The sequence below is a fragment of the Patiria miniata genome, unplaced genomic scaffold (assembly GCF_015706575.1).
Source record: "Patiria miniata isolate m_02_andy unplaced genomic scaffold, ASM1570657v1 HiC_scaffold_15, whole genome shotgun sequence".
NCBI classification, from domain to species: Eukaryota; Metazoa; Echinodermata; class Asteroidea; order Valvatida; family Asterinidae; genus Patiria; species Patiria miniata.
The window spans coordinates 1,955,779-1,970,340 of record NW_024037053.1 but is presented as its reverse complement, the minus strand read 5'-3'; the positions used below and the strand labels follow the sequence as shown (position 1 = coordinate 1,970,340).

General features: G+C 41.7%; 1 pseudogene; it reads left to right on the top strand.

Moving 5' to 3' along the window:
• Window positions 1-576: 576 nt before the first annotated feature.
• LOC119722376 lies at window positions 577-11,290 on the top strand (annotated as a pseudogene).
• The last annotated feature ends 3,272 nt before the right edge of the window (window positions 11,291-14,562 follow it).

The following is a 14,562-nucleotide window of genomic DNA, read 5'->3' as shown; positions in this document are numbered from 1 at the left end:
GTCAGAACTCTCTAAACATTTATTGAAATAATTGCTGCAACAAAAATTGTGGAAAAAAAATCAGCCGGGGGTGCCCCCCCCCCCCCTTACCGCTATTCGCTTTCCAAAGGACGTAAAAAAAAACAACAACTTGGAAAAAAATGGTGAAAAAATACGGACATAGTCGCGGAAAAAAAGGAACTTTAGGCCAAAAAAAAAAAATTCGGTCTCTGGTTAGACCAAAGTTCCGGAATTGACGCGGCGACGCGGCTTTTTTTTTTTTTGCTTTTTTTTTTTTTTCTTCAAGCTTGAATTGTACAGACAAGGTGGGGTACTATTTTGCTTTTTTGGTGTCCTCATGTACATTGTGTCCTCCCAATTTGCCTTGGTGCTCTCGATCATTTGCCTTGGTGCAATTTCCCATTCCTTGGTGCTCTTTGGTACAAAAAAATTGAGGAGGTGTGGCAATAGAGGGCGCTGTTGGAGCTACTGCGGAACATTTTGGGGAAAAAAGATTGACGCGCATGATTAAAATCGACGCGCGCGCTGACCAGAGGACCGATTATATTTTTTTGGCCTTATGTCCCTCCAGCTAATCATCCAGCTAACCCTCGATCCGTAGCTACGCCCCTGCTGCTGGGGCCTAAGGCATTCATGCCACGGTCACACTTCATGGCTCACAATAGCTCACGTACGCGTAACAGCTGACACCTAATATTATATATCACCCGTTCACGCATATTCACCACTATTATTACTACCAGTGGATTTTTCAAGACAGACCGCGTTCAACTTCCCACCGGCGCTGCAACAAACGTATAACTTGCGCTATGCATTACGAGGACATTTTGAACCACATTGGCCATTTTGGCAAATACCAAAAGTTGATTATTGTGCTGTTGTCCCTGATACAACTTCCAACGGCATGTCATTTCATAGGTCAGGTGTTTCTGGCGGCCAACGCCGATCATTGGTGCCTGGTCCCGGCCAGCCAGGCCGTCAACTGCAGCCTGCTCCAGCTGGACTCGGTGTCTGCCTGTCAGGAAGCACAGAAGGACCAGAGCATCCCGTACGAGTTGGACTCCCAGGGAAGTCAAGTTTACTCCTCGTGTGAGCGATACGTGTCCGATTATGAGGTAGACGGCGACCAAGGTACCAACTCGACGGATGTCATCGCTTGTGATGCTGGCTGGGATTTCGATCGATCTCGCTACAAATCCTCCATCACTGAAGAGGTATGGATATTTTTTAAATAACATAAGCCTTAGCAAACAGATCTTTACGTTTGGAAAAGTTTCCGGACGGATCATACACGGTTGTGCTTCATATTACATGGCTTTCTTTTGTATATTTATGTTGACGGGAAAAAGGGTCCCGTGCACCATTCTGACTTTCTTCCCCATAAACATGTATTTATGTGCATCCAATTTGGTCTCACTGAATGACTTAGCTTACTTTGTTTTTGTTTCTGATGTGTTTTGTGAATACCACACTATCGTTTCATATACCCTGTGCTCTTTAAAAAAAAAAAAAAAGCACATGATTTTTCCCTTCAGTGACCTATCAGCCATCAAGTGATAATGTGTCCTAAAAAGTCGAAATTAGCTGGGAAAATATTGAAGTACTTACTGAGAAAACACTTACAAATGTTCCGACCAGTCTCATAGGTGTGCACAAGGTGACAAGTGATGGCGAGATATGGGAATCTTTCCAAAGCGTTTTTAAGTCGAGAATTTCTTCTTTTTTTTTTTTTTTTGCTTCAACAGTTTAGCCTGGTCTGTGACCGGGAGGATTTTGCAGGCCTCGCCCAGTCAGTATGGTTTGCTGGTCTGCTGACCGGATCCTTGGTATGGGGTTCAGTGGGTGATTGGTAGGTATATTTGAAGAGAATAAAGGAGTAGGCCTACAATGGAATATAGATGCTTGGTGCGGCCAAAAAGGAATTGTATATAACGATTATAAGATTAAGTTTGATGAGATTTAAAGGTTTGCATGGTGGAAAGATACTAAGACAAGATAAATTTGCGGTAGCACCATGCGAAAAAATCTCTTTGTGGAGTATGTGTGGTTCTGAAAAGTCCCTCCGGTTCTTGTCTTAAGACAAGAACCCCCCCCCCCCCCCCCCCCCCCCCCCCCCCCCCAATAATTGTAATCCACCCATACTGGAATTGTATCCTTGTGGAGTCATTAAAGTTTGTTGTCGTGTACTAAAGTTTTCGAGTTTGAAAGTGTAGTTTCAAAATGCTCCTATTTTAACCAGAATTAATATCCTGGTCTGAAATCCGACTTGCCATATCCCTTACATAAAATACTTCAATTTGCGAGGGATCAACACACCTTGGAAATTCCTAGTTTTTGAGTAAAATCATTATTTCTATTTCGTGATAACCTTGCGGGGACGTATTCATCTATAGAAATTGCCCTGTGGAGACGTATTCAGTCTTTTGTTCCCTATTATACCCATTTCCCCCCTTAGGGTACCGTGTAACAGATCATTAGTCTCCAAACCACAGACAGAGTGTGAAATTTATTCCCATTAAGTTTCAGAACCTCACACGCTCACCAAGGACATATGCACGGAGCAACCCTAAACTAATAATCTTATACTTCCCCATTCAAACATTTGAGTCTCATTCGCTGGTATAAACACTGTGTAGCTATTGTATAACACAACCATATTCGAAATGACCTCGGAATTTTTTGCGTGAATTTATTGTGCCATTGTAATAATCTGAAAGGAGTCGGAGGAGGCCGGAAGGGGGCACAGCCGAGTGCGAACGGCCGTCTGTGTGCCTCTTCCATTCGAAAAATAGGGGTGTTTAAAATGTTGGGAAAATGAACGTCCGCTTTCAAGTTCTGTTGGCTGCTCAATTTAACTTTTTATGAACTTTGAACAAAAAAAAGTATAATTTACATGACTGCACATTGGCAAAAAAGCATAAAGTCATGCAAAAATAATCAGCGGAAAAGCCCTAGGTTCAGTTTTCAAACAGACATAGACATCTCTAGTTGTAATGGGTTTCTTTGTTTTCCACAGACAATGAAATTATTGCCAATTATTCATTTGGAGCGAGCCACATATTTGTTGAAAATCGGTGTTTTCATCATTAGGTCACTTTCTTTTTGACTCGTCCTGTATTGCTCATTTTGACCTTATAAGATCAGTGTTTTGTAAATAATATCATCTTCTGCCCCAGGTTGGGAAGGAAAAAGACTTTTGTCCTCAGTCTATCCCTCGTCACCGTCTCATCCATTGTGACGACCTTCGCTCCTAACTTCGCCGCCTTTGCCAGCTTGCGTTTCGTTACGGCAGCCTGTGCATACGGAGCATTCCTCATGACTTTTATTATCTGTAAGTTGGTGTATGTACAACTGTAAATAGGTTAATTTATTATAGGGACGGACATAGTTATTCATAAATACCTAAGACAGTTTTACCCAATCCTATTGGTCGAGAGCCCGTCACGTGGCTGGTCTTAAACGGATGATAAAGACCGACTGGCTGGTCTTAAACACTTTTCCAGTGTCACATGATATTTGGACTTAAAAGAAATCCAGTGCATTGAACTTTAACAATGCTCACGTACGCATGCGCAATACTACCAGTGAATCAGTATTTCATAGTCCTTAATTCCCAACGCACCGCCGCAGCTGCATTCTGCGCGACATCGCGCAGTAAGCGCTTAACGCGCCAGTTTCCATAAAGGAGTTGTGTACGACTTACTTGCTGGACACTCCACCATTTATAGCTAGAGGAAAAACATGAAGTGAAGTTGTTGAGCAAAATCGTTGGAAGTTAAATTTTTTGACTTGTTGTGACTTTTGGATCGAAACGTTTGGGGGTTTTTTGGCCGGAAACACTTTTCACGTTGCCGTCTGTACTATAATACGCATCTACATTTTGCATTGCAATGCATCAACAGCCCTATCGCCGTTTGCGAGTTAGCCACGCCCTTAAAGACAACCCCTATGGAATTGTGTACATTTAGTTTTGTTCGTCTCACATTTGCGCATTCCGCGTCCATTTGTGTACCATGTAATCACGGATCCTACACACAAGATTAACTACTCGGCCCAACTCCTGGTTAGACGCGTGATAACGGCCTGTAGTGGTGGCAAATACCATGAATACTGTTCAACAAAGACCACTGCGCGCGGTGGCTTTCAGATTTGCAAGGCTCTGCGCCCGATCTGGCCTCGAAGTCTGTCAAGCCAGCGAATTATATTTTTGAATATTCATGAGTCTACGTTTTTGGTCTTTATTATTGAATTCTGATAAGTGATAACTACATAACCATGGTAATGCCGAGCACAATATCTTTAGCTTTAAGATGAACAATGAAATGTCGCTTTTGTTTCATCGGTTCGGTATCCTATCTCTCTAAAACTTTTTAATAAAAGCCTAATTAAAAACGAAATGTGGGTAAACGGTGTTCTCCTCAAAATTTGACGTTTATTTCCGGGTAAATACTTCATCTATGACGACAAAAAAAATGCACAAAACCATCTGTTATATCCTGAAGTATTTATTGTTTTAAATAATTTGGAACAATTATATATTAAATAAGAAGTAGTTTTACTTACGCGCCAACGGTTATTAATGCTCGTTATCACGCATCTAACCAATTAAGGCAAGTCCACTGAGTGCATTTTGTACTAGAGCTCAGAACAGTCGTTTATCCTGGTGTCTAGGATCCGTGGACAGTACAAGGGGTTTTGAATTTCGTTTTTGCTTGGTATCTGTATCGGACTTCATGTCTAATACAAATACCAGATGGTTGTGAAAACAAGATGCCAGTGGAATGGAATTGAAAATGAAACGCGTGTTCAGAGCGATTCTCGAATTCAGACGAAAATGAATGACCGATTTTCGAAAATGGATGACATTTTTGGAAATTGGTCGGGAAAACCTACACTTAGCTAGGGCCTTATATAGAGAAATGTTGTTGCATTATATTCAGTGTATACCAGCACAATTTGCGCATAATAATGCATGGTGTCTGTCGTATGAAATCTCCTTAGCGTAAAATTTGCATTTTTGCCACTAATTTATCTCCCAACCTCTGCATAAATAGTAATTTTGAATTTCATCAATTATTTATTAATTTATTTTTGTGCAGCTTCGGAGATAGTTGGGCCCAGCAAGCGTGTGCTGGTCGGGACTGTATCGGCAGTATTCTTCGCCTTTGGCTACGTCATGCTGTCCATATTTGCATACTTTATACGGGATTGGCGGCACCTCCAATTAGCGATTTCGCTTCCATATGTTGTGGCATTCCTACTCGTTATGTGAGTACATTTAATTGTTTACTGCCGTGACATGATATGACGTTTTGAACACCCGATCGGGGGCGCATGGCAGCCCAAGCGAAAAAAACTCGTTATCCCACAGCACAACAGCTAACAATTGTTTTGTTATACCTCTGTCTTGGATTCTTTGGATTTTGATGTAAAAGTCAAGAAAACAAACTTCAGTAAACACAACAATCATTATAATCAAACGCCAACTCACATGCATGTCGCATGCTCGAAACAGCTGATCGTCTGCAAGTTCGCTGCTCCCACTGATGTGTAAAAACATGGTGAAAATAGCGTGGGTACCAACGATACAAGCGTTTTACACCGTACGCACAAAGTCATAGTATACAAATATTGACTGCTTCGATCGAGTGGTGTAGCAAAAGTATACTCCCGAGGTGATCCATGAACTACGCATTCTATTTTTCCTCGAGGCGAAGCAGAGTGAAAATAAAATAGAATGCTCCATCGCAGAGGGAGGCTAGTATACTACACCACGAGATAAAGCAGTCAATATTTGTTTTATAGCACCTCTCCCACAGATTCTGCTTAATCTTAAGAGATACCTGATTAATGTGATCTAAATATATTTAAAAAGTACTTATATTTGAATACGTAATTCGTTGAAACTTTACTTGCACTTTTCCAAATTACCGCTTCACGAAGTGTTTATAATATCCCACAGGGAGTGTGCAATGACTTTTTATAAACTTAACACGTGATCGTTGTCAGCCAATGAAAATAGAGCATCACGACAGAGGTATGCAATTATATGTCGATTCAACAAGGTCACAGTAAATATCGACCTTATGCATGCGTTGCGAATATCTCATCAGAGTCTTTGTTTATACGAATGAATCCTTAATGGTTGCGCGCTTGGCAATCAACAACTAGACCTATCAATATTCATCACATAAAAAAAAGAGATATAAAACAGAGATATAAAAAGATGTAAAAAGAAGTGCAACAGCACTTTAAAATTGCTGAAATGACATGTGCTGTCAAATGTGCAGAGTTATGCCCGAGTCTCCCCGCTGGCTGATATCCAAGGGGCGCTTCAAGGAAGCCGAGAAAATCATCACAAAGATTGCCAAAGTCAACGGCACCAAGGTCCGGAAAACCTGTTTGAAAGTCTCGAGCACCTCCAGGAAAATGAAACGGTACGGCGCTCTACTTTGTACTGCATGTGGTATTCTGGGTATTAGTATGTAGCTGCATACTGTAGGCCATTAAATGCGTATATCTTCACTTCCATTTGATGAGTTTAATTATTAACCTAACCCACCTCAATCCTCCAAAATCCTCGTGGCAGTTTGGAGGATTTTGGAGTATTGAGGATGAATGGTGTTTGAGAAACATAATGATTTTGGAGGATGAATGGTGTTGAAGCACATGAGGATTTTAGAGGATTGAGGAATTATGTTTGAAAAGGAAGAGGATTTTGGAAGATTGCGGATGAATGCATTTTGGGGGCAGGACTGTCTGAAGCTTTTGAAGGATTGGGGCGCTGGATATGCTTCATTTGAACATTATGGAGGATTTTGGAGGATTGAGGATGCTTCCTAGCAAACAAGGCCTAAGGAGTTAAAGGTTTTTCCCTCCCTACTTATTTTGGGTCGATTTTAAATCAGGTGCAATTTTTTTTTTTTAGATCCGCTGGTGTGCAAAATGTTAAACGATCTTTGTATTTTTAGTTGACTTTCATATTGTTGGGTGTTTGATGAGCCTGCATAATTTGTGTGAGAAAAAAACTAGAGTTGATTTGAAAAAATATTACTAAGGAGCAATCCGAACATCAACTTATCTATTTCAGTCTACAGCAGGGTTCTCATCTTATTATGTGTTATCTCGTCTGGCTGACATTTTTATATCGGACTCTTATGTATCACTCGCCAACAATGTTTTGATATGAATCATTTTATCCTATGAAATTTTTCTTATTCAACCTTTTATCTGATAACCTTTACAAATTGTAAATTTAAGTATCAATTTAGTATGGAATGTGAGTAATTATTTATTGGGCGGATATTTATTTGTGGTTATTTCTTGTATTGCCATGATTTGTGAGACAAAGTTGTAGGACTTGCCTTCCATTTCTAGGATCCGAAGTCCAGCTCCGCTCATCGGACGACCTTCTTGGATCTTTTCCGGACCCCAAACATCCGCAAGAAGACTCTGATTATCTTCTTTAACTGGTAAGCAACAACCATACATACGTTAATAATACATGTACCGTGAAATTTGGTTGTGATATAGTTTAGTTGATCGTCGTGTGTGTACGAGTTGTACGGGGGTTCGAATCATGATGGGAGCAAGGTGTTCTTGGGCAATACACTTTACTACAATAAGCTCTCTCCACCAGCAGGAGTATAAATGGGAACCTGCAAGGTGCATGCCCGATGAACAGGGCTATGCATGTAAATTATACATGTTTTGTGAAGCGCTTTGAGACATCTATACTCCCCGTTATACTGAATATCCCATTATATCACGTTATTTTGAGCTTATAGTATAAGTTTGTTGAATTTAATATATTCACGTTTCATGTAATGTACTTATGGACCGATCCAGTAAGCCCCGCCCACTGCGCACTGGACAAAATAACACGTGCTCCTCTCCAATGCCACACTGCATTTTCCTGCCGCGCGCATCATACGCGCGTGCACGCCACGTCGGACTTTTGTGCACGCACGTCGGACATAAATCACGGCTGTGATTGGTCAGAACACCATGGGGCGGTGCTTACTGGATCGGTCCAACTGTTGAGTAATGTTGTATTGTTTCAATTTGCTTTATAAAAGTACGTAAATAAATGTGATATTGAATGGAAAAATTAAACACGTGAATGCAAATTTGGCGTCTTCTTAATTCTTTTCTTGACAGGTTTGTGACCAACTTGGCGTACTATGGGCTATCTCTCAGCACCTCCTCACTGGGCATCGACGACTACGTGGCCGCCTTTGTATCCGGTGCCTTGGAGGTACCAGCCTACCTTTTTTGCTGGTTCGTCATGGAGAAATTCGGCCGACGTTTCTCCCTGTCGGCTCTCTTTGTGTCCGGAGGCGTCTTCTGCCTGATAACCATCTTCGTTCGTACGTTTCTTTTTTTCAATTTTTACATGATGAACACGCATTACTTAAAAAAATATGTTAATATGATCATGGAGGAAAAAACAGATTATAGAGGCTTCATTTTTAATTTTGTCACCTTCTTGTAGCGCTGGGTGCTGGCCGGGTCGCGGTGGCTATGATTGGCAAGTTCGCCATTACTGCAGCATTCAGTCACATATACATCTACAGTAGTGAGCTCTACCCGACCGTAATCAGGTAGGCCTATACGATATCTCAACTTCCATACAAGAAGTCAAATTGATTTTTGAGTTTAGAAATTCTTCGCTTATTTTATTTACTTAGGGAATCAGTGTGTGCTTGGCCGGTTTTAAACACTCTGTTTAAGACCGGTTGGAGTTTGGACGCCGATAATTACCCGAGCCGGACACTTCTTCGGTCAAAAAATCTAAACTTTTCAGTCCAAAAGTCACAACAAGTCAAAACTTATAAATTTCCAACGATGTTGCTTTCGAAAACATCCCTTTAGCTGTGTTATGGATTGTCCCTCTCGCGAGTAGATGTAAACAACTCCTTATGTAGAGATTGGCGCGCTGGTACCCATCTTCCGAATGGGGGCGCTCTTCAAAACTGACCATTATTACACATATTACATGGACATTTCGAGGCGCATTGTATTGGTTGTTGAGCGGGTTTTCTTTGGTGAGATTGATGTCAGAAAAACAATAAACATTTATTTAAATCATTGCTGACAAAAAAAAAATTGTCAAAAAAATCCGCCAGGGCGAGCAAAGTGCCTCCCTCCTGCCCCCTGTACATTAGGAAATCACTATGCAAACAACCAAACTACACAATAGATTGATTGTCGCTTTTCCTTTGAAAATTATTCTAATGCCATTAAACCATTTTCGCTCAATCAGGGGTGTTGGTTTAGGAGCATCTTCCATGGCAGCCCGCGTGAGTGGGGTGCTTTGCCCCATCATCTTGATCCTAGGCAAATACTGGCAACCACTGCCTCTCTGTGTCTTTGGAGGCAGCTCCGTGCTGGCTGGGATGCTGTCTCTGATGCTGCCGGAGACCTTGGGCCGTGACATGCCGGACACTATTCAAGACGGAGAGCAAGCCGGGAGTAAGTAGTCTGAGTATCACCCGTTGCCCAATGGAGCCCTCTAGCGTCTGATATAATTATGTGAGCAATGCAAATTGTATGCGACCCGCGCGCCAGCCAATCGGGGTGACTTTAGAAAATGTGACGTCATTTCGATCTGAAAAGTGGACTAAGTTTTTTTTGTGCACCTATTTCTTACAGTGGGTCCAGGCCTCGGTCTGTGCTGCAAGAAAGGTCTGAAAGACAGCCTTGACTCAAAACCTCCCGAGAACTACCTTCCTCTGTCCACAAACATCAAATCTGCGACTGAGCCGGTGGCGATCTGAGGTCCGAAGTTAAAGGTCGAAGTCCCAAGCTGTCTTTGTTATTATATTTTCTTAATTGGTTTATTGGCTAAAAGAATTGCTAGCATTTGTTAACTTATTATTTGACTTAGTGAATTTAAAAGGGCTAACTGACGAGTGTTTAATACATTTTCCATAACCAGCTGTGGTTTGCTTTTTCTTAAAGTTCAAACTTGACGGTTAAAAATGGACGCATGATTTATATTGAAACTTTGGTGGATACGTGCGCTTTGTAAATACGCATTTGTCCACAGGAATAGATGCTAGGCCAATAGACCATTATCATGTTGCAACCATTTGATTTGTTTCCCATTCAAACCAATGTAACCAAAGCGAGGCTGTCAGGAAAAATAGTCTGGTTCCTGTTTGCACAAAAACATTATCATTCAGTTCTGTTATTGGATACAGGGAACATGACTAAAATAGTGGCAGCATGGTAAAGGTCTATAGGCCGAATTGCATTGATGGATCCTTCCTCTCACAGAGAATATTAAAAAATAATAGGAATTATAAAGAAAGAAGTTCATAATAATCAAAAGAGGGCGCCACTAAAATGTGAAAATCGCTATACCGAACGATCGATATTACGAACAATTTCTGTGGATTCCACGATGTTCGTTATAGCGACGTTCCACTTTATGACGTCACGCTTTGTTTACCTGTGCGCTTTCCAGTGAGAGCCCCAGCTGGCTCTCATAAGAAAGCGCACATGTAAACAAAGTCTGACGTCATTTATATTTCAGGTCCATTTGTGATGTTTTGTTTTAACGGGGGAAAAAACCTACTTTTTCCGATTTTGGACGTCTGAAACCTTCTGAAAAAAAGAATTAGATGTTTGCACACAAAGAACGCAACCTGCGAGAGCCGAATTATTGTCGGGCCGCGGAAAGCGCAGCCAATAATTCGATTTTTGTGAAGAAATAATTCAATAACTAAACGTCAGTGGAAATTTGTTTCGTTAATGTCTCATTCAAAAGTGATTAACGTTTGTTTTTCTAGGAAATAGTAATCGAAAAAAAGTGGATGTATTTTTCGAGGTGAAATTCAAAAGTAGCACTGGGAACGATCTTTAAAATGGGAAAAAAAACTACATTCGGATAAGCCCAAAGCCTGAAAAAAATCATAAATCTCGGTAATTATTTGTTAAATTGAATATTTTCCAGTTACTATTGTTACTTCATGACAACAAACTAAAACACCTCTTATTTTAACTTAGTATGGTATTTTTTTTAAATTTTAGCAATGAATTTGTATACAAAAACAACTAAAGTTAGTTTATAGATTTATTTATCACCTTAGAATTTTGCGAAGTGCGTAATTTATTATTTAAAGAGGAGGAACGTGGAATGCTTCTTGTGCAGGTTAACTGTATAGGGTTATCTAACCAGACTTTATTCTACCTCTGCTTATGCCTATATACAGTTTAATACTTTGGGAAATTTTGACTTGTTTTTGGTCAGTCGGTGGAAGGGTTTTCAGAGATTTTAGAATTATTTGTACTTTTTGGTGTAGGGATAAAGAGGTTGTGGAATGCTCGAAGACATTTCTGTCATTTTTCGGGTATGGGCCTATGTAGCCTAAGGTGTGATGAAATAAAAACGATTATTGTGTCTGTCATGAAATGAGTACAACAGGTACTTTTGAGAGCTGTTTTTCAGGTCCTGTCCGTTTCGACCGAACGTGCAATTCGTGTAAAAGTCGTCGTTGGGGGCAGCAAACAAAACACCGTAAATCGTGACGTAATAAACAGGACTCGCGATGCAGCGTAGTATAAACGAATCCTGATTATTACGTCACGATTTACTATGTTGTGTTTGCTGCCCCCAACGACGACTTTATACGAATTGCACGTTCGGGTTGAAACAGGACCTGAAAAACAGCTCTCAAATGTACCTTTTGTACTCATTTCATGACAGACACAATAGTCGTTTTTATTCATCACACCTTAGGCTACATATACCCGAAAAATGACGGAAATGTATTCGAGCATTCCACAACCTCTTTAGCGGGACTCAAAGTAAAGGAAAGCTGTGAGTTAATCGCGGTTTCGTTACGTGTGGTTTATTACCGTGTGTGCGTGGGTTAGCTCACCCGAATCGACTCGGTAAAGGTAGACGGATTAGCCCGGCGGCGGGCTAATCGAACGCTCAGCCGCGGGCCAACACGATCCTCACGTGATGTCCGTAGCCGTGGCCGTAGCCACTGACAAAACTCCCCTTTCGGACTTGGTCTTAGTACGAGACTTACTGCTTTCAATCAATTGCAAATCTCAAAACAGTTTGCAATGAGGGCTGGATCATGGGCGTCGCCAGGATTTTTACTAGAGGGGGGCAAAAAAATGTTTGCCAAAAAATGCTTGTATTTCTCAACACATTTCGATTTATCAGTTTTAGAGGGGGGCAGGGACATTTTGCCCCCCCCCCGACTCATTAAATTTACACCACTTTGTCTTCGCGCCTCTTTTTTTTGTGGCTTTTCCAGGGGGGGGGGGCAAGTTTTCTTCCCCGGACACCCGGCCTCCTAAAACCAAAACACAAAAATCAAAAAAGTGAGGGGGGGGGGGTGGGCTGGACATCATCTTCCCATTGGGGCGCATTCAACATCGACATTATGGATCAATGTCAGACAATAGGTGGCGCTATTCGCTTTCCCGTCCCGGGACGTTTATTAAACAGCCACTGGCCAAAAACAGGGTTTTCGTGAAAAAAATAAACAGAAACCGTGGAAAAGGCACTTTCTGCTATAACCGCTAACCATGGTAACTTATACGCATGGGCGTCGCGAGGGGGGGGGGCAAGGGGGCGCCGTCCCGCCCCCCCCCCCCCGGAAAAGCAAAAAAAAAAAAAAAACAAAGGAAGAAAAAACAAAGAGAAAAAAAGAAAAGAAAAAGAGGTGCGAAGTCATAGTGGTGTTAATTTCATGAGTTGGGGGGGGGGGCAAAATGTCCCTGCCCCCCTCTAATACTGATAAATGGAGAGAAATACAAGAATTTTTTGGGAAAAATATGTTTTGCCCCCCTCTAGAAAAAATCCTGGCGACGCCCATGCTTATACGATTGTGCTATTCTCTGGTTGCCAGGTTTTCAGTGGGGGACGACTGGAGCTTGGGTGACGCATTTTATGATGGTGTCCCCCCCCCCCCCCCCCCCCCCCCCCCGCGACGCCCATGGCTAGCAGTGGCAATTTTGGTCCGCCCAAACAAACTTGCACCTTCATCGGGCTCTGCTTACTGTTACCGAAAAATCTCTGCTAACTATGGCACATTATTCTGTGCTTACGGTAAGCATATTTCACGGGTTAGCAAGGAATGTTGGCTTCTACGCATGCGTATACATCCGGTAACTGCGCTTACAGTGATTAGCGCATAATTGTTATGCTAGGGCGCGGTTAGGCCCCAAAAAAGTCTCCGGTTTCTGGTATGCGCGCGCGTCGCCGTAGCCATGCGCGTCGGCAAAATGAAAACGTTTTTTTTCAATAAAAGATGATGTCTCAAAACCGCCAAACTCACTGGTTTGACTGGAATCCTGCTGCTGCACAATTTTAACGTGTTTTTAGATGGGGTTATGATCGAGAATAAGCTTTATGTGACCTCTCCGGACTCCCATATATTTGCACTAAGTTTAGTCGGGCACCATTTGCAGTCATCAGCCGACATTTGAAGCAAAAAAGACAGGTAAAAAAAAAAAAGCCGCGTCGCCGCACCACTTTTGGGCAAGCTCCATACCAGAAACCGGAGACTTTTTTTTGGCCTTAGCAAAAGGGTGATCGTAAGCGCGGAGGTGAATAAAAACCTACCAGTTGTCGGGCCCAAACAACACGTCACGGCTCACATGAATGCATTTCAGTTCTCAAGACAGACTGCGTTTACACGGCAACAAACGACCAACTTTCGCTATGCAGTACGAGGACATTTTGCAGCACATTGGCCATTTTGGCAAATACCAAAAACGGTTTGTTGTGCTTCTGTCCCTGATACAACTCCCAACGATATTTCATTTCTTAGCTCAGGTGTTTCTGGCGGCCAACGCCGATCATTGGTGCGTGGTCCCTGCCAGGCAGGCCGTCAACTGCAGCCTTCTTAATTAGGCTTTGATGAAATGTGGTGATTAAATGTCAGCGCCATATTTTTCATTTCTTTTAGGTTCGTGGCTCTAACAAGAAGGTTTGAAATCACTTAGTGAAAAAAAATCACCTTTCTTTTTGTTGTAATTGTGTTGACCTCTACAAATAAATTGTACGTTTGGTCAACTGTTACTCAATAGAGTCCCATGCCTTTCTCCAGAAATCCATCTCATTTCCTATTCTGAACTTGTCTCTTACCAGGATAGGAGGATCCATACCAGCATAGGAAACATTTGAACTAGTCATAGATGCCTTGGCACTGCAGACAAAGTATGGAGTCTGAGGACAAGAGACGGAGACGGGTCTCTTTTGCAGTTGGTTGGTGACAAAGAAGTTGCATGTAGCCTATTGACTTATTGGACACCTTGTGCGTTACTTTAATGTACAAGAAAGTATATTTTCTCGAGGCTTCAAAATAAGATCTCGAAGTGGAGGAGGAGCTGTTGCAAATTGAGAAGTCCAAGTTGCACTAATGAAACCAAATTGGGCTGTTCAGAAAGACATCTTGGAGTGTCTTCCATCTATGCAAATTAACTTGGTCTTGATTTATTTAAATGAATAACTTAAATTCACGAACAAAATCAAAGACATTGAATGGAATTGGAGTAATATTTCAAGTGGCAAGCATGTTTCAAACAATAATT